The sequence below is a fragment of the Ixodes scapularis genome, unplaced genomic scaffold, assembly GCF_016920785.2.
Source record: "Ixodes scapularis isolate PalLabHiFi unplaced genomic scaffold, ASM1692078v2 PGA_scaffold10__122_contigs__length_95168666, whole genome shotgun sequence".
NCBI lineage: Eukaryota > Metazoa > Arthropoda > Arachnida > Ixodida > Ixodidae > Ixodes > Ixodes scapularis.
Window position 1 is genome coordinate 93,456,176 of NW_024609836.1, and position 20,345 is coordinate 93,476,520.

At 48.2% G+C, this 20,345-nt stretch overlaps 3 long non-coding RNA genes across 3 annotated transcripts; 1 reads left to right on the forward strand and 2 right to left on the reverse strand.

The window, feature by feature from the left end:
- Positions 1–4,161: 4,161 nt before the first annotated feature.
- Positions 4,162–5,262, forward strand: LOC120847886. The gene is made up of 2 exons (XR_005717496.3): positions 4,162–4,466; positions 5,159–5,262. It is a non-coding gene; the product is annotated as an uncharacterized LOC120847886 (long non-coding RNA).
- Positions 5,263–5,283: 21 nt separating this feature from the next.
- LOC120847887 lies at positions 5,284–7,409 on the reverse strand. The gene is made up of 2 exons (XR_005717497.1): positions 7,196–7,409; positions 5,284–6,419 (listed from the first exon to the last, which is right to left on the reverse strand). It is a non-coding gene; the product is annotated as an uncharacterized LOC120847887 (long non-coding RNA).
- A 1,934-nt stretch (positions 7,410–9,343) lies between these two features.
- Positions 9,344–20,119, reverse strand: LOC121834842. Its single transcript, XR_006077349.1, has 2 exons — positions 19,679–20,119; positions 9,344–13,783 (listed from the first exon to the last, which is right to left on the reverse strand). It is a non-coding gene; the product is annotated as an uncharacterized LOC121834842 (long non-coding RNA).
- Positions 20,120–20,345: the final 226 nt, after the last annotated feature.

Sequence of the window (20,345 nt, forward strand, 5' to 3'; positions counted from 1 at the left end):
CGTTGGCCTGAGCACATTGGACTCTTCGTCTGAATGAAGAAGTGTACAATTCAGGCGACAAAACAGCTAGACATATGAAATCTCCCACGAAGCGATTGCTAAAAGACGTCTGGACGTTTGTGTTATAAGTCCATGAAGAATGTAGCCACATCGGTACCTGGAGTGAAAGATGTATGGCATGAGATTTTAGCAAAAAGCCAAAAGAGTGAGTCTTTTTTTTTTTTCACGCTAGTTTTTAAATGTAGTATGTTACGTGAACGATATGATTCGCAACGTAGCTTATTCCTTTCTCCTCACAAGGACCCCCCTATTGTTGTTAAAGAGGCACCGATTTTCAATGGCTTTGCCACTAGTTACCTGCAGTTGGGCTTGGGTTGGACGGAGTGCAGTCGGTCATCGTGGGCGTCACTGCAGCGTTACCACGGAAAGGTTTATTATGCTTGGCTTCACGAAGCGCTGAAGCCAAGAGTAGAAAAATTAGTCTTGGAATGGCGACGCAATTCCACGGGTACTTTTTGCCCTTTTGCTCCAAAAGGTATCTCGGTTGCTTCCAGTTCGTACCCTCCTTGAGCTACTGGGACGGACCAGAAACTCAGTGGAACCTGGGGATTCCTGCAACAGGAATACAAGAGTACGCTCTCCCGAATCGGTGGCTTTATCTTCTTCGAGCTTCTCGTGTTGACGGTGCAAAAGCTGCCCTAATCCAGGGATGGCGCTCAAGCGTGCAGAGCGTTTGCTAGGGCGGCGGGCTTTGTCAGGGACAGAAGTGAAGACTAGTGAAGACTGGCGTCGCAGAGGAGGGTACGTTACTAGTGCCGTGTATGTGCTGCCAAATCGGTGGCTTCATCTTCGAGGTCCTCGCCATGACGGCTACCTTAATCCAAGCACGATGCTCCGGGGTGCGGTGACTGCCAGGGATGTGGCTTGCCACAGACCATAGCGAAGACTAGTGAAAGCTCGCTGACGTCGCAGGGAAGGACACGTCACTGGTGCTATGGCTTGTGGACGACCGGAACTCGAGTTCGACAAGAGACTCGTGGCGAGGTGGTGCCAACTTCCAGGTGTCAGCGCTCGCCAGCGCCACCTCCGCGCTTCTTGGTAACTAGTCCCGCTCCGCCGACCGTGTGCTCGAGCAGCCTGGCGCAGTAGGCCCGCACGGACTCGGTACTGTTGCCGGACTCGTCGGTGCAACACATCCGGTACGCCTTGTGTGCCTTGATGAGCGCGGCGCAGTTCTGGCACAGAGCTCGGACGCGGGTCTCCGGCAGGCAGTCTCCGAGTGGTGACTCCGTGCCGGCGACCGCGGTCTCGACCAGCGCCGCAGGGGGTCCGTCCGAGCAGCTGTCGTTCAGGCAGGACACCAGCACCCAGACCAGGAACATGGCGCGCGCGTCTCTGCTGAATGCCCGCCACGGACTTCCCGGCGGGCGTCGATAAGATAGCGCGGACTGCATTTAGCTCCGCCCGACTATTTTTGCGCCCTTCTGGCTGTTGACCAACCTGCTTAGACGACTTATCGTCGAGACGACCTTCGGGCCTGATGCGCAATTATGGACGCCGTCGCTAACGTTCGCTCGCTCGTATTGGCGAGGCGACCGAGGCTAAGGCCTTCGGCCGAAGCGGCTCCCACCGGTATGCATGGCTTCTAATAACGTCGCATCAGCAGCCATTGAGGCGGCCTTGCTGTTGAACGCGTATCTTCCGCGGCATGCATTTTGCAGCGTGTAATTTGTTTTTTTCTCTGCGAGGACGAGTCCGAATAACCATCAGCAAGACATCCTCCGATACTCCGGGTCTGTATAGCTCGTCTAATCATTATCATCCACCGCTTCCCCTTTCGCATCCCCTGCCTACCCTGAGGCCGCCCAGCCAGAAGGCAGGTGACTGATAAACGTATTAGGATGATGATGAAATGCGATGACGTGTTGCTGGCGCAGCCGGTCGTACTTGAAGAATGTTTGGTGTGGATCTGAATCCGCCGATCGTGTAGTACCGCCTTTCGGTACGAATGAAGTGCAGATTAATTATGCGCTATTAGCAGTGCGACCAATCTCTACGAACTTTAGCAACACCGAGATGCCTTACGTAGGCGTCACCGTTATTATACTCCAGAACTATCTTAACCCCTCACCGCTTCCGGGGGTCTCGGCTTCGGAAATATGTAGATACCGTGGATTGACTGACGGGGAAAAAAAGTTCCCCCGGCAACAAGACACCTCTTATCAGAGAGGCGATTCGCTCGTGCAACAACGCGCTCGCCAAGGCCAGATTACCATAATTTTTGGTATCATACCAAATCTCGTGTTCTTTCCGACGCGGGAGCAAACAAAAACGTCTGAGTCAACATCCAACGAGGGACGTATACGCACGGGGAGGCGCAAGGTCTGCTGATGTGTGAGGGTGGTACTCTGTGAACACGTACTTACACCTACTCCTTCGGCTACATTGGCGCTTCTTCACCTACAAAGAACGACCAACGAAATGCCGGCTGCCAGTCTTCTGCCTGATTCGCGCGGTGCTTCCTTACTCGCGATTTCGCAGTTTCGAGTGCGACATCACATGCGTGGTGGAAGCTGCGGCGCTCAACGTCCCAAGTACGAAATCACGAGCAAAGTCGCACCATGTGTGATCCTCGGAAAAAGGAGGGCAGGGGGGGGGGGTAACTTTTTGGGGTTGCGAATTTTGGCCATTCGGACAAATTGAGAAATGCATAAATGCCTCCCGGTCAGTCAAGCGTTTCTACCTCGACCGCTTAAAACAAAATTGTAGGAGGCCGCACGCGAGGCGAGCAACGAATTATGGGAAAGTTCTGTATCTCTTTGCTCTTGCAGCCTCGACCACGTGACACTGTAGAGAGAAAGAAATCGCACTGTAAAACAAGCTGGTGTTTGCCCCTACCACGACCTTCTTTATAAAAGAAGACAGTACAAAGTAAAATATCGAGGGAGGTCGTGGCCCACGTTGCGTGGGGTGAAGACCATGTTCCGTGCCTCGCTTACATCGTCTCCATCGCCGCCAATACAGGGGCGGATCCAAGGGGGGGGGGGGGGGGCGACGGGGGCGGCCGCCCCCCCCCCCCCCCCCAAACAACGTCGACCCCCCTCCCCCCTTCTCGGAGGGCCATTTGACATGGGACCCTCCGGTGCACAAGAAAGAATAGAAAGTATCCTTAAAAAATTTTCCCGCCCACCTCCCCCTCCCGCCCCCCCTCCCCCCCCCCCCCCCAAAAAAAAACACACAAAAAAACGGAGTTCTGGATCCGCCCCTGCGCCAATATAGAAGGCACTGCACGTTTGGCACTATTGAACTATGATTCAAACTTACTTGAATCAGCGATGATGCTCCAATCATAAACATACACAGAATGAGTTAAACGAAACGCTCGAATCTTGTTATTTATACGAAATTATACAGACGCGTAATATCTGGGTACAAACCCAAGGGCGAGTCCGTTACAAGAAATAAAACGAAATGAAAACTGACAGCTGAAGGCTGGAAAAGACCTTATTTTTTTCCTTGGAAGCCGTCTTTTTTTAATATAGATTTCTTCGTTTCTATTTCGCGTCGCGAAAAAAAAAAGTATTTTACTTCGTTATCAGAAAAAAAAAAAGGGGGGGGGCGGTTTTTCTACGACAATATGGTGAAAGACTGCGGAAGAGAAGGAGATGAGAGCGTGTGTTTACGTCAGAACGCACGCTCTCGAAGGTCCCTCATAACTTAACAAACGCAGGGCGTGTCTCCATGCACTCTCATAAATAGTGAGTGTAGTATTTACACCGCTTGTCACATATACCGCACCCCAAAACTACACTCCGTGCACGTTCAGTTCGCTGACGTCGAACTGACGATGCCAGTTTCTACGAGCGGCCTGAAAGCTGTGTAATATAACTTACTACAAAGCAAAATATACGCGTAAAAAAACACAAAAAACACTGAGGTTTTTAGCAGGGCTAAAAATACCCCGAGTGTTTTTCAGTACTCTTTAATGCTTACATTACCTGTTTTAATAAGTTGTATCATTCGACTATCGAGCCCCTCCTGAAAGTTGGTATCGTCGGTTGGACGTCTGTAAACTGAACGTCGAATTGTATTTTTTGGTGTGTTTTTATATATGGGGACAAAGGGGGGGTAAGTACTACACCCTTATAGAATCGATTCGCCCAACCAGGGGGCGCTTCGAAATTGCGATGGTAGCGCCACCGCAGTACAACACATGGTCGTGTCGCGTCGGTCGTGTTCGTAGCGTTGCATTGGCGTCGCAGGTGTTTCGAGCGTACAGTGAAGATTTAGAGAAAGATAGAAAGCGTGCGAGAGTTATTTCTCATGGTGAGTCAAGAAACGATAGAGAAGCTTCAATAACACGCATCTTCCACCGAGAAAGCGGTTGATTTCCCCGCCAACGAGTCGGGTCCGCCTCGCAAGTACGGTCGTGTCGCCCGTGCGGCGTCTACGAGATAACTTTACAGGTGAGCGTCCCTTGTTTAAATTTTGCGCTGTAATAACATTGTGCCTTTAAGATTACTAATCACAATAAACCACTGTTCTCGTGAGTCCTGTTAGACGACGTCGGGATACTATTTTTCGGTCGCTGAACCACCGGCAGACTACGTTCTCGCACTAGAGGCTACGAGTAGGATAGCTTTTCGGGCTCGCCCACGTCGAAGAAATATTTACGTGTCGGGGATCATGCGGGCATAGGGTGATAATTCCGGGAAGAGATAAGTCCCCCGCGTACAGTTGAGACTGCACGTCCTCGCTGGGCTGGAGTCGCGGACCGGTGCGAGCATTGTGCCGACGCTCGTAATTTTATTAGCATTGTTGAACACACTTCCTGCATCAGCCTGCCTCAGCAGTAGGGAACTAAAACGCCAGGGCACGACCTGAACAAAGGTTTCGTAGATTTATTACCAGGTTTTTTTGTCCCACTTCACTGAGGCAGTGGGTTGCAGTTACTGGGACCTGCTCCTGCTGATTAATGGTTCTTTTTCTGCGAGTATGAGCAATAATGTGCCGCGAGATTCTGTCAGAAAGAGGGGCAAAACAGTTGAAAACGAAAAGAGGCTAGCCTGCTATGCATATGACTGCACATAATTTTAGTCGAATTTTCATGACAATGTTCAGTTGGATGGATTCATAAAAAACTTCATTTCTCTTTCAGGTTCAAGTTGTCCAGTCCACATGCAAGATTTCCAGATATTGGCTGGGGCTTGATTCATACTTTACTGTGTGGGACATTTTAGGAGGAAAATGTTGTGTAGCAAAGGAAACACCAGTGACACATGATAGGTTGTCATCAGTAGAACAACTTTTATTTTCTAGAAACATAATCCATGCATGCCAGTGTTTAATTGCTGCTTCACTGAATAAAGTTTTTCGTGGCATGTTTTCGAGCGTTTCCAGGAATGTACCGTAATTTCCGGGCTATACTTTTAAAAGTTGGAATCTTAGGCTGTGCGGACTATGCAAAATTTTTGTTTTTCAATATCGTTGATTATGACGATACGACTGATTTGGTGAATGAAAGAGTACGTAAATGATAATTTATGTATAATACCAGCTTCTTTGTGTCTATGAGAGGATATTCGTGACGACTAAGCACCAGGTGCGGACGATGCACCGTATGTGCACAATCTAAGCAAAATCTTTTTACCCCAAATTTGCCCCTGCAGACTATAGTCTGGAAAATATGGTACAGCAACATAATGCAACGCTTTCAGAAATGTTTTGTTGACAGTGAAAAAGATGTTTATTGAGTTTTATCACAACCACGAGTAGGTAAACACACAACCTTGTGACAATATAAAAATTCTTCTCATGCTCTTAACACGGTGACATTGGAGCAGACTCGAAGTATGGCCGGCAGGATACTTGTAGATGATGTACACATCTCGAGAAGCAAGGACTGTCCAAGAAATTGTAGGGCCGAGAACCCCGACTACTTCAGGGATCTTGCACGGCAGATCAGCTGTTCATATTCCAGATCTCACGAAAGATGTCTCCCAGTTCGTGAGAAAGCAGTCGTCACCTAAGCTTATCCATCTTTAGCCAAGCTATACTGAATCTTGGGGTACAGACTAAACCAAAACATGTAACTCAAAGACAGAAGTTGCCAATCAACTAACGATACTTTTAACAGGCTAAGAACCGGGCACATATAGAGAATGCAAAATAGATGAGGAAAGGTCACCTGTATCTTCGAGCGAGGGGGTGAAAATTAATTTAAATTAACTAAGAATCTTTCACGAGCAATTACAGGGTTGGTAGGTTCCCTGCAATTAGTCTTTATTAAACACCTCAGCTGGCATCTCGTCTAGTAACTTGTTGCAGGATGAGCCTGAGCGTTGTCCTTGCAGGTGTTCATGAAGTGCACGCTGCAGATCCCCGCTGACGTTGGCGGAATCAAAACTGAACCACCCCCACTGAAAAATAAATCAATAATATAAGATCTCTGGTGTGATGAGTAGAAAATCGACACGAAATAATAGAAACGATTATTGTCTCTAGCAAGTAAAAACATAATCAGGGTTTCTTTTTATTTAAAAAAAAAAGGGAGGGGGGGGGGGGCGGGTGGCTGGCTGGTTGAGGCGGTTTGGAGGTGCATTCCTTGTGTGTGTTGTTTGGGAAGGGGGGGGGGGGATGCATGTGTGTATTATAGCGTCGTATATTATGGCTATAAACAGCTAAAAAAACGGGAACAGCGATTAAGAAACACACACGGCAGAAGAAAGCTGCACTCGCAACCCCCAAAAGCCCCTCCCCTAGCTAGACATATGCTGACAAAGTCAAAAAGGCATGCAGGGCGTCTCTTGTGAACGGCCGAGCTCTAGCACGTCTTCGTTGCTCTTCGCTGCGATGTGGCTGCACGTGAACGCTCGACGGTCGCGAGATAGAAACCCTGTCGAAGGTTGGAAGCTAGTGCTGGAGGAACTAAAGCTTCTCCCTGCCGTTCTCACCCTGCCAGTGATTATAGTTGAAATATCCGTGCCAAAGGGATCCAACATAGCGACCGAAGCCTCGTCAAACACCTCGAGGGAAGCGACAGACGCGCACTAAAAAACAAATATTCCGTCATGCATTTCCAGTCAACTGACTTTCCCGCGTTCGGTAGTCATTCTGTTTCTATTCGGACACCAACTCCATTTAGGTTTTCTCGCGTATTTAGCAAAACTGATCTTCCAACGAACGAGAGACTTACTTTTGTCGGAGCACCGACGTGGTCCAGGCTTGGCGCCGTTCGAGTCTCGCACGGCTTTTCAGGGGAGCGGTAGAATTTTAAGGATTGACTACAACAATATCGGAGGTTGTTGCTGCGATCAACAACGAAACATTTGTGCTAGCCGGGCTTTTATATCGTCTCTATCGCAATGAATGTCATATCCGACCGCCTACGACGGAGAAGCGAGGCGAAAAACAACGACACACTCGGGTTCGGGCGTCCCGCCAGGGGCTGGAATGGCGCTGTAGTCGGCGGCGAAACTTGAGCGCTTCGGTCCTATTTCTGAGAGTGCACTTGCCTCGTGAATGGTTCTTGGGCTTTATTATCGGTTAATGCTGCAATCTCCGTGATCTATGCTCTGGACTCGCCACGCGTTTCTGAAGTTGTCGGTGAGTATGCGGAGCGCAAATTCGTCTGCTTTCTTTGCAGGGGCTGTGGTGACTTCAGAAAGACGCGGAGTTTTGATTGGCTCTGATTGAAAGATAGTGGGTAGAACTCAAAGCAAGCGCGCTGCCTTGGGGTCTACCCACTATCCTTCAAGCAGAGCCAATCAGAGCTCGGCATCTTTCTGACGTCACCACAGCCCCCACAAAGAAAGCAGACGAACTTGCGTTCCGCATAGTTTACACTCGCAGTTGCATGTTGCTCCGACCGATTTGAGACTCCCCGATGCGCTGTTTTTTTCTTGCAGATTCGAGTACTTTTATCTCGGACGTGTTACGTGACACGATTTGAACTTGACAAGGATATATTCGACGCCCTATCTTTAACTGGGACCCCGCTAGCGACGCCGATATCAGCCCTCGTTAACCTCGCACCCCACCTTTTTGTGCCAAGAGCGAACGCTCTATCAGCCAACGACTGGCCAGCTATAGATTAGGATGCCTTTCCATTCCAGATTTGTTCTTTGGGAGTATTTAAGACCGGTCAATTCGACTCGAACCTCATTTAGCCGCTTTCAGAGGATTATGTCTTTCGCTTTTGAGGCCGTTGTCTTCTGCTCTCTGAGCTCTCGTGGTTAATTTTGGCATTCTTCGGGAGTTTTTCTCGAAGCCTTTGCAATTCGTTTTCTTAGGGAGCCACGGATGTTGTTTAATTGAAGCCTCAGTCGCTCGGATCTTACATCCTACAAAAGGTGTTCGCTGTAGTCGTGATGACCGAATTACCTGCTGCAGACACGCCTCAAGATCGTGTGCGACGCATCTTTGCTTCATCCATATACACGGTGTTTCACGTAAGAGTGACAAATATTCTTCAACTTAGTGCATTCAAGGTAAAAGGATAATTTTCTCGGGACCGCGTCGCTCGTGGTGGCGGACGTCGGAAAGTGCGTGACACTTACTAATTAGTTCGTTAATTGGTTCCAATGGTTCCAATGAGATATGGTTCCAATGAGAAACTTGCTGAGCGTCATCGAAAACCACTATATCAGTCATCTTCATGCGTGAGAAGCGCAGTGGTGCGGTAAAGTTACCACTCGTAGAGCAGGTAACTTTAGCAGATTTCATCACCGCCTCCCGCCTCCTATGCAGCGTTCGCTCTGCTGAAATGGAAAAAGTGGGCGGTGTTGTGGGAGGGGCCTTTCATGTTGTTTTCTTTTCCTTTTGAAAAGGGTCTATTCTGTGCTGCAAGGCGGTGATCAAATCTGGTTCTACGGTGTGCGACGATGCGAAAGGTACAACGGGACAACATTTGCTCGTGACCGTGACCGAAAAAAATCAGAGTGATAACCATTTTCCCTTGTATCTTTCATGAGATGGCTCCTCTCACGGTGACAAAGATGCTAAGCCTAAGTGGCGTATATGAGTTGGCTGGTGCTTTGCGGGGTTTCTAGACATTCTGAGAGGCACTATTCTCCTCGAATGTTAAAAATATGTCCAAAAATAACGAAAACCAAAGCTAGTTTTGACTATATTCCGGTCTGTTTTGTGTCGCATCGGTGTAAGCTGATGATGCAGTCATTAGGCTGGGAAGATTTTGAATTTAATCGGTCTTTTGCAAAGTGTTCCCGGGCAAGTCTCATTACTGGTCTAGTACATCCTGATACTTGCTCCTAATACCTTTCTTAAGCTTAGTGCCTTCCCCCTCCCCTTCCCCTCCCCCCCTCCCTTAAAGAATAGTCGTTTATTCACAATTTTCACGTCACATTTTATTCACAAGAGCACCACAAGAGAGGAACAACAGGAACAATAAATAAAATAAAATCCTCAACATCTTGGAGCCCGACATGTGACGCGTTTTGTTGCAGAACTAAACATCACAGTCATACTGTAGCCATGTCTGCTCGCACACATGGCGTATATTATGAATGAGAAGAGTTGCTGTCGTAGTGCGAAATGAAGACACTGCTCCTTTCTTTTCGATGAAAAATAATTACATCCGTTTTGAAACGACATTCACGACTGATATGCATGCTGATGTTATGAAATGTGCGAGTCTATAATCCCTGCCACACGGCAGAGGTGTTAGGATGGTGCCTGGAACCTGCTTCTGACCGGCGTGTTTACCGCTTCCAAAAAAGTGGTCCCTCGATTTCCGCCTGATGACGTCATAGAAATGTCACGCTGTCGCCGGTCGCGATCCTGGTGGCGTCCCAACAGCTGGGATGTATGTGGAAGATGCCTGGTTCTGCTGCAGGGCGCTCTCCGATGTGGCAGTCCACGGAAGCTTGGACAACCAGAAGTTGGGACGCAGTGACGACAGCGACACTCGCGTTCGGTTGTGCAACTCGCAGCTTGTCGTTAGCATTTGTACGACCAACCGCCAGGATCGCGACATGCAACACTCCGGCTTCTGTGGCGTCATTTCTTGGCACTTCGGGAGCACTTTTGACGTAGGGGTGGGACGCTAACCGCACCCGGCGAAGACGCGTTCCGCGCGCCGTAGTATTAGGGCGCTTCATGGCTATCCCCTGAGACCTGGAGCTCGTTATAGCGCGAGCTTGTGAACCCAGGTTTCGCGCCTCGCTCGTGAAGGAAACAAACGTTCGATGAGGAAGAATTTTGTTGTGTAAAGGGCTCATGTTGACTTCAAGAGCCGCTTCGCAGAATTAAAAACAACGAACCATGCATGCATTAGGGGTTGCTCATATACAGAAGACACGGTGAAAAACAACTCTTCTATTTACCAACTATAGCTCGACTTAGCACGTGTTGCTCATACAGGCAGATAAGTTTTGACAAGTGGCTCGCGAGGGCTTAAAAATACAACATTCTAGCGAGGTCTTCAAATGCGCTTCCTGAACACTGGTCATGACCCCTGATGGCACAAAGTGTTATGTCAGGTGATGACAGCGCGCTTGAGTCCGAGCCGAAATATGTTCAAAACACTTACATTCCGCGGTGTTTGTGGTAGTTAATGTTTGAGTTTTCGCCGGGAAACTGTCAATTCTTAACAAAACTGCAGACGAGTAATATACACTCTGTCCACCCAAAAACATTTGTTTTTTTTTTTTTTTACCGAGAAAAGTAACTAATCAACGCCGAACGCTAGTTTTTCCATCATATGTAGCGCTGGCGGTCTGGACCAGAGGGCAAAGTTTCTGAGCTTGCCGTTACCTGGTTCAAAAGTTACAAGCAATTTTCTAGAACTTTATATAAGAGGCGGCCGACAAAGCCTACGAACACGTGACGATGAATGGCATCAGCTACCGGAAACGGGAACCATTTTCCCATTGAAAGTTCTACAAAAACACGCATAACTTCTGACTAAGATAACTGTTAATTCCGAAACTTCGGCATCTGGTCCGGACTGCGCTACGTTTAGGCGAATAAATAGGATTCAACAATGCGTAATCTTTTTCTTTTTTTTTTTTTCAGGTAAAAACAACAAGAACAAAAAACACTAAATTGGTTTCGGGGACATGCTGTATGTACAAGTCGGAAGTGCCCACATGAACATAGCGAGTTTGTTCACACACATACACACACAAAAAGTGAAGAAACATTTATACACTAAGCAGAAGTAATTGCATTGTCACGCGCTGATGTGGCATCGTTATGGCACTTGCCGCGATGCTTCTCTGCCATCTCGAATGCAGCTACGTAAGCACCTTCAATAAAGGCGAAAGGAGTTTCGAGAGCGCAGCTGTACAATTTTGATATTCCGTTCAGAACCGCCTTCTATGGTTCCCGTCAGCTCACGAAAGACAGGACGTGGTTAAGTCCCAGGCATCTTGTTGTCGCTCCAGAGCCAACGAGCTCGCGACATTGGCCAGTGAGAAAGACCAAGAACCAATGGCGAAGCAAGGAGAGTGAACATTATCGTAATAAACCACGCCCCGCGTTTCTTAAGCTATCAGTTACTCTGCAGGACTAAAGTTCGTCTGCTTCTTTAGCGGGGGTCGCAGTGACGTCAGAAAGACTGTGAGCTCTGATTGGCTCTGATTGAAGGATAGTGGGTAGACCTCGATGCAAGCTACCCTGAGGTCTGCCCACTATCCTGCAATCAGAACCAATCAGAGCTCGGTGTCTTTCTGACGTCACCACAACCCCTGCAAAAGGAGCAGACGAACTTTAGTCCTGCATCTGAAGTGGGCCATTAGGGATCGTGGCTTTGGCAGTGAAGCACGCGTACGCAGTGCCTGAGGGACCAGCGCCTCAAGCCAATACATCGTAGAAAACACTGGGCGTCTTTCTTTTTCTTCCTCGTATGGTGGCCCTGTCATATTCTTAATGCGAAAACTGTGTGCAGACACGCTCGAAGTATGCATGCATCAAACATGATTAAAACATGATAAGCGTGTCTGCGGGCAATTCTGTTGTCATGTGTGCCGCCAACATCGTGTCTCTTTGTGTGATGTAAACATGGGAGGTGTGACTGCACCTTTGTTTCTCTAATAGAGAACATCAGCGCCCTATGATTTCAGTGAAACGGATGAGGAACGTCACTGAAACAACGCAGCATAAAAAAATATATCATATCAACCAATCACTCCTCGTCGTTTTTTTCTTCTTTTTTGAGAAAATGGCAGGTATAAAATAAATCTCAAGTGGATGATGACTAGGCCGGGTGTGCGCACTTGGCGCCATCCATTCATTACAGCGAGGGTGGCATGCACAAAACGCAAGAAACCACCAAATAAAATTTCGCTCGCGTCCTTATAGCAAGTACACGGGACGCTATGCTGAGAGCAGTGCTTAAAGTCTCCCTTAATCTGCGGGGGAGTCTCTACAAACTTTGATATAAGGAAGGGGGGTTCGAACTAGATACACACAAAACCGACTTGACTAGTGTGTAAATGTAGCCCGGCATGTCTTTGTATAAGATACAAAAATGCCTGACGACGTGACACAACTTGTGTGGAAGGAAATCAGATCATGTCTTGTTGTAAAAATCGATCGTTACGATTATAAGTTTACCCCTTGTCAAACTTGTGGGGAAGTTCGAGATCCCCCAAGACAACCCCCTGACTTTAAGCACTGACGGAAAGCAAGTCGTCTGTTTCTTTTGCAGAAGTTGCGGTGACATCAGAACGACGCTCAACTCTGATTGGTTTTGATTGGAAGGATAGTGGGTAGACCTCAATGCTAGATACCTTGAAGTCAACCCACTATTTTGTTTTTCAATCAGCCAATAAGAGCTCGACGTTCTGACATCATCGTAACACCCGTGCAAGAAGCAGACCAACTTGCACTCCGCGTAGCCTATGAAACTGGTGTACACCGTTCCAAGTGCGAGCAAAATCAGAGCTACAAGTGCGCACTTGATTGTGTTGACTTGAACGCCGCTTCCACTGCACGACCGTGTGGCAAGTGCACAACGCGGCTATGCGGTTCGCTCCTGTAGCTTTGGCTTGGCTCGCACGTAAGGTGAGCCGGAGCACTGTCATGGAGTCGCTGCTCATTTTCGTGCTCATTGCTCCGCGAAGCAACCCGCGGACGCCCGCAGGAGCGTGTGCATTTGAATGGCGTGCTCGGTTGGCCTTAGACTGCTCCCTCTATGAGCACTATGTTGAAGACGTCATGCCGCTGGTCGGTTCCGGTACAGCATCTTTCCTGTTGCCGCCCGGTAACTGCCTCTCAAATTCTCTCCAGCTGTACACAGAGCGTGAGGCAACTCCACGTCATCGAGGTAGAATTCCTTCTTCTCGTCCACCATATAGTCTCAAGCAGCCGAACGCATCCCAACTTGATCTGTATCCCGTGCTGCGAAGGTTCACAGACGTAGGCCAACCGAGCAGTGGTTCGGTCCAGCACTGCCACTCGCAACGAGATGGAATTCAAAGACGATCACCGCGGACTCTTGCCGTGGCCCTCTCCTTGCGACGGCTCACGGCGAGTGCCGCAGCAGGCGCTCGCAGAAGGACCGCACGGACTCGGTGCTGTTGCCGGGGTCGTCGTTGCAGCACATGCGGTACGCCTTGGACAGCTTGGTCAGCTTGGCGCAGCTCTGGCACAGTTCGAGCACGTAGGTGCCCGGGAAGCACTGACCCAGCACGTCGTGCGATGTCCTCCGTGGCGAGGTGGCCGCCACCGGGACTGCGGTGGACTGGTCGTGCAGCACCATCCAGGTGAGGAGTAGAAGCACTAAGCTGACGGCTCGCTCCAGATGCGCCATGCCGGTCTCCTGCAAAGTTCGAATACGCACAAAGGAGGCATTCACGACGTGCACTTGGCCACCCTTGCAACGGCAACCACGCAACACCGTACGCACGTCATCGATTGGGACCCCATCATGGCATAAATGCATCTGTGGACTGTTCAAGTTTTAGATCTGTTCGTCATGGGAACTTGTTATAAATGTCTCGTTTCCGAAAACGCCCCTTCGGAGGTGTGCTCAAGCTATGAGCGAGTATGCTAAGGGGGGGGGGGGGGGGGGGGAAGAGTGTCAAGTCATTGCTGAGTGAGCCTGTTCAACTTGAGAATGAAGACAGAATACTGCGTCCTGCGCTCTCAGAAGTGCGAAAATACTCCAAAAGCCGGGAAGCACGATGAAAAGAATGATGGCACCGAATTGACACAACAAAAAAAAAGTCCCAAGCTGCTCTAAAACGCGATCATTCTTTAGTCAATTGAACCAATGAGAAGATTCTTGAGTGTTCGGTACCTTAACCTCCATGCACTCTCACAGGCAGAAGGAGTACGTGGTTGCCATTTTGCCAGTAAAACTTCCTTACCATTAAAGCACGATGCCGAACGCTCTTCTCATCAGCTGAACTAATTGAAGAAAGACCAATGATTGACATGTCGAGTATGTTGTTGACGAAACATGGTGGACGGGAGCGCGCGCGGCCAGATGTGGGGTTCCTTGAGCCCTCGTTGAACCGTAACCCTTACCGCGTACCAAAGAGCGCTCTTCCTTCTGCGTTCCACCCCTTCCACCTTATGCATGTTTTCTTTCGCGGAGTCCGCTCGCACGCTTACTTTCCGCGTGTTGGGGGGGAGAGAGCTGCCATGTGCTCGGCGCTCTTTACTTGGCGGCAACGGCAGCTCGGGAATTCCGAACGTGTTTGTGACAAGCGGCTGTTTTGGCTCATTGGGGGGCCAGCTTCATCGGGCTGCTTGTTTGCGCGGCGGCTAAAAGAAGCCCGCTCACGTCACCGCGCCTGTCAACGCTTACTGCGAATAGTTCTTCCCTCTTGCCCAAGGCGCTTCCGCACCAACATTCTTGCCCACGTGGGCAGGGCAGGACTGCGCTACTATACTATAGCATACATATAATGCAAACGGTACCTCTCATTGGCTGGATCGATTAAAAGAATTGGCCAATGATCGCTGTGTTCTGAGGGCATCGTTGTGCAGTGCTGTGACGGCCTTTTAGGGTTCATATATCTGTGACATCAGGACCGGGGTGATCAACACGTCGTGCAAGTTCATTCTGCTCCTTGCGTTTGTTTACCCCACCAAGCGCGCTCACGTGTTTTTGTTTACCCCGATTTCAATTAATGACTGTGCGAGCTAGGTTACCTGGTCATCGTGAGGCGTCCCCTGCGCATTGTTGTCCTTTGATTGGCACGCAGTCCGATGCGCTCAATCCGATACGTCAAAGACGCAGTTTGGAACAATTTGGAACGTTTGACGCCGCGTTGCGAGTTCTCTCGGCCTGGCGATGTGTGCCGCACTGGGTCGTTTTCTAAGAGTCGAGGGTTCCCGAATTCTTAGGGACGTGCGCGAAAGTCCGCGTGCGGGAAGTTTCGCTGCGTGCCGGCTAGAGGGCAGTTCATGATTGTGCTAATATTTTACATATATGTATATAAAACTGCTTACATGTACTAAAGTTTACAAATTGAAAACAGATATGGTCAATTAAAACTTGTTGTTGGCCTAGTTGGTTCATGATGCAGTATAGAGGTTTTTTGCGCGACACAGGGGACAATTACAAGCGAGTATACACGGACAAGCGCAAACTTTCAACTACTTTATTCGTGCGCAATCGACCACGAACATCCAGAAAGAGCATGCGCAGCACGCTACACAGACGAAAAAAAAACAGAAAATAGATAGTAAAGTCATCCACCAAGACACATTCCACGATAGTCATTATCTAGTCATTATCGAACCAGCAACCCGGATAAAAACTGCACTTCACTTTCGAACAAAGAAACCGAGGTATCGCTAACACAGTCATGGTTCTTCTTTATATAAAAAGCTTCCATCAATTCTCTGGCTGTGCTGTCTTTGCTTCTACCCAAAATCCTAATCTCCTGAAATCGCGCATCACACCCACAGTCGGCACAGTGAGTAGGCAAGTGTGCATTGCCTTTATTCGTGATCGACAATTCATGTTCCCGTGCGCGGTCATTAACGCAGCGACCAGTTTGACCAATATATACTTTCCCACCAGTTTGACCAATTTATATACCAGTTTGACCAATGTATGGTCAAATTGAGTCTGTACACTGTGGTCTTTCAAGCTGAAACGCGTTAAGAGAGCACGAAACAATTCTATGTCGATTAACGCCGCGACGACTAGTATCATTGAGGCTTACAACACAAGAAACGTACGTTAATCATTACAATCATAAAATGGCAACGAATCGGGACGCTTACTGCGCTCACCCCCGCTCATTTGTCATGTGCCCTAGCCAAAATTTCCGCCGACGCACTGATTGCTTGCGCTACGTCAAGTTGTACAAGTTATAGTTATTACGCGGTGCTGGAGATCAATCTAAGCCTCCGCCTTAAGACGTACACCGTTTGGACGTACCAGTTCAGTGAGCCCAAGCAACCCTCTCATGCGTGTTAGGCAGTGGTCGCGTCTTATCGAGTCCACAAAATTAACAATATATGCAGTTTGTTAGCGCGAATTCAACATCACTTAGAACGTGCCTTTAGAGGGAAATCAGGAACACAAAAGGGGGAAAATCCACCTGACTAAATACACCTTGCTTGAAGTCACCCGGGGAAACGTTAAAAGACGCTGCAAGCTTCTCGCCGCAAGAATTCTTCTGCATGCAACTGCGAAGTTTTTCACGCGTGCCCCTCATTATTTTCAGGCAGCGTTTTTCTACGTTTCGCAGGCACACCCGATTGTTTGATAGTCTTGCACACTAACGCTGCATGTCGGTATATTTGTGCGCGTCTTTAAACAATTGGGGAACCGGGAACTCGCTCGCTGAGTAGCCTCGCAAAACGTGTAACTGTCATTTCGACGCCTTAATTATACGTGGCTCCGGACGCTCTCTTCTCCCATTTTTTTTTTTTTTTTTTTGCCCTTTCTACTTTTAGGTTTCTAATTCATACCCCAGTTTCGGGTTAAGCTGCAAGATGGTAAACATCCACCAGCTCGCTTGTACTCGAACCGTTTTCTTTTTTTTTTACTCTAGATGCTCTTATAGCTTGTGGTTGACGCTTTTGGTGGATTAATATAAGTTCATTAAAGGCCTACAGACGCATATAAGGCTATACGTTTTATTGTATGTTGCGGAAGTTAACTTCGAGATATCACTGCAAGTTATCGTGATAGCTCACAGTCGTATCACGACGCAAGCCCCCCCCCCCCCCCCCCCCCCCCCCCCCTAAAGGTAGCATTTACAGTTGAACTAACCGATAATTTGCAGTAGCATTTATAGGTTAAGTATCAATTAGTATTTACTCGTTTTTTGCTCGAGTATTTTAGGCAGGTTTTTTTTTTTTTTTTATATAAAACATGCAAGTTCAGTTTTAAGTAAACCAACGTTTCGTGCTACTTTCAGGTTTTTTTTATATAATGTTTTTGTTTACAACTCCTCGCCTCTTCTGTAACGCTGATATGGGCCCTTAATGTGTCATACATGACAATCATGATAATAAGGACCATATATTAGCCGTGCTTTCGTAACGTAATATTTATTTTACTTCTAATAATAACAATATTATTCTTATATACATTTTTTTTTCTTCTTGATATATTTGAGTTTTGGAGGCAGTTGCAAAGCTTCGATGTCGTTTGAAGTAGGATACTAATAAGCACCTATGTCGATACATGACACGGGGGTGGAAAGCTGAGAAACTTTTCTTTCAGCAGTGACTCCATTCAGGAGGTGGGGTATGGGAGATGCACTTTAACCTGCACAAACTAATCCTCCGCCGAGAGATTTTTAAGAGTTGTGTTTCGCTGCTATACGCAAACTGGTAAACATCCTTGCAACTTCGCGTGGTACAGCAGTACCATGTCATCTATAATTCGATTGCAAAGAAGAAGAAAAAAGTGTTTCGTTTTCCTCTCCCTTAAAGGGGAACTAGAGTGAACTTCGAGTTCGACATTGTATGCGAATAACTCAATGCACGCACCTTAAGCATCATAAAAATATACAACAGGTTCATTTTTCTTTATCAAATACGCGAGCAAACGTCGCAACACGCACCCTTTTTCTGAAACATAAGTATATCATAAAAACGTGAAGTGGTATGTTTGGGTCAGTTTGAGCAAGAAAAAAATAAAGAAAAAAAAAAAAACTCCCCGTGATTGTTTTTTCTTATATTTCTGCTTAGGGCTCGGAGATTGAGTTATCGCCGTACAAACTCAAACTCAATTAGTTTACTTTTGTGCACCAAGACGTGGCCTTAAAGGAAGTTTGCAACGAGCTTCGGACTAGATTTGAGCAAAAAATCTGAGTTATTGGAGACGTAATCGGTAAAATGAATCTCATAACCCCGAATACCTTTTATTTTTTCCTTGGTGGCAAAATGGGAACTGACCACTATTGACGACGAGATGTTTCGGTGGCTCTTGTTTATGTCTCCTATCTGTTGACCAGGGTTATCGATTAATTGCGGCCAGGGTTATCGATTAATTGCCAGAGACAATTTCGATGGTGCGATTAGAAAAGCACGGTGGAAGCTCGTAGTCATCGCGTCTTTGAACGAACACCGCGTCGGAGGTGCCAGTAAGACATTCTTCATATTTGTATTGAGGAAAGTAGTATTCATAGCGCGAGTTTGGAGTCTGGACAATCGTGGAATGCGGACCACAGCCACGCTTTGGATCGCGCACGTCGGGGTGGAAATTGAGGGAAAGGAGGAACGCCGATCTCTGCTTCAAATGATTAGTTAATAGACCTTTGTCTCCACTCGACCTTCGAAAGCGAACGCCAAGCGTCCGACGCCAGCCGGAGCTCCGCGTCCTAACGCGGTCGACGGGTGCAGACCAACCAGAGCTCAGCGTTCTGACGTACCCTCTCTCGTATCCTCCTCTCCCTCACTGTCTGCCCGTATAGTCACTGACGAGATGAGAAGGACAGGGAGGAGCGATCAGTTGTACCTCGCGCGCGCGCTCAAAGCCCGGCAAAAAGGCAGACGTCAAAGACGTGCAGCAAAACTTTTTTTTTTTTTTTTCTGTCACGGGCAGGGCGGAGGAGGATGTAAGAAATTAAGCATTGATGGGAGGAAAGATTATCATCGTGCACGGTGGCAAACCAAGAGATTCGCGAATAGCAAAGTGCATGGGGTTGATGGAGGGGGTCTTTGAAACCGCGTTGAACGAAGGAAAGGCTCAGAACGTGCAGCAACGTGTGTTGTAAATTGTAATAAACGTCAATGAAAGAAAAAAAAAAAAAACGTTTTGAGATGGTTATAGATTTAGGCTTGTAAGCCACCGATCTCACACCCATTCTCCGTCCCCAAAAGCCAAAGAAACGCTTTCTGATTCTGAATGTGACACCAAGTGTCACAGTGGGTGGTCCCAAGTGCCGAATGGCACATCGAAGCAACTCCAAGAGCGTTTCCCCTTCAAACCGCGGTCAGACGGAATCAGACGCTGTCCAGACGCGATGACAAAATTACCTGCGGGTATACGTCTCGAGCATTTTCCTAGCATGTTTGCATTAAGAATTTTCACGCGTCTAACGTAGCCGCAGACAAGTCTCGGTATAATTACCCACGTGACCGCCATACCAGGAAGAGCCTCAGACAATGTGTGTAGATCGTCTTTTGTACGATGCATTATAGCAGGATGAAAGCGACTTTTAAACTACCATTCGCCGCAACCGGCTTCGAAACCGTTCCGACGATGATTCGGAACCCCGCGTCGACCGGCGCTCACCTGTGCGACGCTGTGTGGACAAGGGTGGACGGGTTTGCGGACTGCGTTGACGGTGTCGGGACCAGGAAGAGCGTCGCGGTCGAAGTACGGCGTTGCCGGCCCTGTGACGACCTCGGCGGCCGGGCCGGGATCCTATAGGCGCCTTCCTCCTCGCCGCTGACGTCAGGCACTCCGCGCGGCCGCCGTTGCGATAGCCCTGAATGGGCCGCGCCGGCCCTTTGTTTCTCGCCCGTGCCGACCACATTCCTCGCGTGGCTTTGCAGACCAAAAATCTGCCCGGTTCTTCCAAAATCGCTACTTCGTTTTCGTTTTTTCTTTCCGCGTTTAGAAACGGACTTCTGCCGTAGTTATATCGCTCGAAGTTGTGTGGAGGGGGCGAATTCCGATCGGTCCGTATCTCGGCGTCGCGTGCGAACGCTCCGACAGCTTCCGTGGTCGTCTGCTTTCTTTCGGAACGCGGTTCTTTTGTTCTCGCCCATCTAGGCGGAGAAATCTTCTACGACCGCGGCTGTTGGTCAAGCGGCGAGCGCTTGGCACAAACACTTGAAACGTAGCTTCTTAACTATTACCTTTTCTTATCATTTTTATTATCTGGGATCCGGACTTTTAATAAACTCTTTTAATGAATCGAAAATAAAAAAAGAAGATCTTGATCGGAGGGCGAGCG